This window comes from Phalangium opilio, unplaced genomic scaffold (assembly GCF_054372755.1).
Source record: "Phalangium opilio isolate 3A_F unplaced genomic scaffold, DU_Popi_V2 ptg000070l_1, whole genome shotgun sequence".
NCBI lineage: Eukaryota > Metazoa > Arthropoda > Arachnida > Opiliones > Phalangiidae > Phalangium > Phalangium opilio.
In genome coordinates this window covers 1,352,126-1,354,954 of record NW_028324182.1, presented here as the reverse complement: position 1 = coordinate 1,354,954, position 2,829 = coordinate 1,352,126, and the positions used below count along the sequence as shown (strand labels likewise).

Genomic DNA, 2,829 nt, shown 5'->3' with positions numbered 1-2,829 from the left:
CAAAAATTGGATTTAAATCCGATTAAAAAAAGCGACGAACGAACGTACACTTGCGTCGCCACTAACTCATTTCAAACTATTAAACAAAATCAAAAGTTTATAAGATATGTTCCATAAGTGTGTCACAGGTTAATGAGAGCTTGTCATGAAGTGACGTAGGCTAAACGTCATAGATTCTCGTAAAGCGACGCCTGGTGAGGCGGTGTCAAAGGCTTAGTACAGACTAAATAGAAAGATGAACTGCAAAACCGAGTGTAGTCAATTCTCGCGTCCTTCTCGAACTAGCTCTCAGTAAGCCTCGAAGTATAGCTAGAGTCATACTTATGGAACATATCTTATAAACTTATGACAAAATGTTAATTTGCAGCTTACCGGTACGATTTAAAATCGCCATTGCCATGACACTCAATTTTAAACGGGGCGCGAAACTAATTAATGATTTTCTTTATACTAAGCATAATTTAATTTTAATTACGTAATTTTTAATTAAAATCTAAGAATTCATTATTAATCATTTGGGATCCCATTTATCTTTACAGTGCCCGCCAGATTCAAGGAGAAATTTAGGATTGAGACAGTAAGGAGAGGCGATAGCGCGACGTTAAAATGTAAGGCCAAAGGTGACGAACCCTTGACCATAATATGAACCAAAGACATACAAGATATAATGAGAGACGCGAGGTATAACCTTTTTTTTATAAAAACTCGTTGATTAATTTTGCCTAATTAATTAAATTAATTCAGATATGAAAGATTTGAAAGCTCCGAGAAAGATGGTTCATACGAAACGTTGAACGCCAAGACGGTGCATTATACAGTTGTCAAACCAAAAATAACTACGGAAGTGACGAACGCAACATAAAGGTTGTCGTAGTTGGTAGGTATTATCGAAAGAATATAATTTCAAAGATTGTTACCTAAATCTGTTAATTAAATAAACAGAGGTTCCCGCTCAAATACTGGACGCCAAGGTACAAGAAGTAAGGAGTCGAAGTGTTAGTATCAGTTGGTCAGCTCCTTATTGCGGTAACAGCGTCATAACAAAGTACATCATACAGTACTGGAGAGACAAAGGTAACCAACTCGACCAATCGTGCCAGAAAGGATTCTAACGAGTTAATTCACAGTTGCCCTCATAAACTACACGAACACGACGTATCCGCGTCGCGAACAACGGCGGTTATCAGTAAAAGTCATCAACCGGGAGTGTCCTACGCGTTGACCATTATAACAGAGAACGAAGTATGTCAAGGCGAACCATCGAAGAAATTACAATTCGTAACGGGGGAAGAAGAGCCGAGTGGTCCTCCAACTGACATTTGGGCCACGGCAAAGGGTTCTACGACCATAGAGGTTCAATGGAAGGTATATTGCAACGACTCCAAGACATAAAATTCAACATTTACAAACAAACGGACGTAATAATTTTAACAGGCACCACCTAAAGACGATTGGAATGGTGAAATCAAAGGATTTTACGTCGGTTACAAAGTTGAGCGAACTAGACAGACGTACTCGTAGAAGTGGAAACTAAACCATGACTCATATGTTAACGGATTTAAACAAGGCGACCCGATACAATATCATTGTTAAGGCGTACAATAGCGCCGGAACGGGACCCGCGTGTCAAGATCTATTGATAAAAACTTTGGAAGGAGGTAGCGTAACTAAAGTTGGGCCCCCTTAATTTCAAGATTAAGTACTGAAGTAATGTCTCCCGCAGAACTACCTCCACCCCCGGCTGTGTCGATAATAGCAGCGTCTTCCGAGTCAATTAGCGTCAAATGGGGTCATAATGAATGGCCAAATGAAAAGGTCACGGGAAAGGTCACCGTTTTAAAAGCTATGATGGATTAGGTCTAACAGACATCTGGATATACGCAGGATACACAATTCATCTTCAAAAAGAATCCGGAGAATGGATGCACATACCAATGATAATATCGGAACAAAATCGGTACACACTAACTGGTTTGGAAAGTGGAACTAATTACAGAGTATACGTCACTGCCAATGGCAATAACCAATTTGGTCGAGGTCATCCCAGTGAAACTCTTAACATCAAAACAGCCATAACTGGTAGAAACCTAATCATATTCTTCTAAGCCTTGTCCGTATACTTAAGCCTAACTTTTCCGCAAAACCAGGAATGCAATTAAAACTCCCATTCGACGTGGACATGGGTTTCATAATCCCAGCCGCTACTGGTACGATAGTAGTCATTATAGTTGTCATCATTTACGTCAGAAAGATCAGTCGCGTAGGAAGTTTGAGAAATGTAAGGTCTGACAGAAAGTCCACAATGGATGGGTACTTAATTTCGCGCCTTTTTTTACAGCCCTGGAAGCCAGCAGTAAGAACCCAACGTACGCCACAAAAACAAATCAACTCTATATAGACATTGACAAGGCCCGAACCATGTTACCAACGGGCGTCCTTCCGTGCCAAGAACCAGGAACAATAACCCCGGGGTCAACCTATGCCGCGTACGCTTGTATACCCTCTAGGGACGGGACCATTGATTCCAGAGTTTACGGTAAAGGTCGACACGAAATGAAAACATTCCAAGAGGAATTAAAACCGGGACAGAATGGGTATAACGACTACTACAGCGGGGTAAGTAGGCTAAGCCTTGGTCCCTCGAAAAACCATCACCAATTTAAAAAAAATATATTGTTTCTTACTTTAATTGCAGCGTAATGAACGTCCCCCGACGTATCCACCAGCAAATTCCAAAAAGTCGAATCCTTACGATCCTAAACAGTAACGACAATTATCAAATAAGGCTGTGCCAAAAACCCAAGGAAAAAATAATAAAAATAAAACCAA

General features: G+C 40.4%; 1 pseudogene across 1 annotated transcript; it reads left to right on the top strand.

Moving 5' to 3' along the window:
• Positions 1-520: 520 nt before the first annotated feature.
• LOC149661000 (cell adhesion molecule Dscam1-like) lies at positions 521-2,542 on the top strand (annotated as a pseudogene). Its single transcript, XR_016369035.1, has 8 exons — positions 521-681; positions 745-877; positions 943-1,074; positions 1,106-1,365; positions 1,435-1,658; positions 1,724-2,079; positions 2,148-2,278; positions 2,339-2,542. The product of XR_016369035.1 is annotated as a cell adhesion molecule Dscam1-like (transcript).
• The last annotated feature ends 287 nt before the right edge of the window (positions 2,543-2,829 follow it).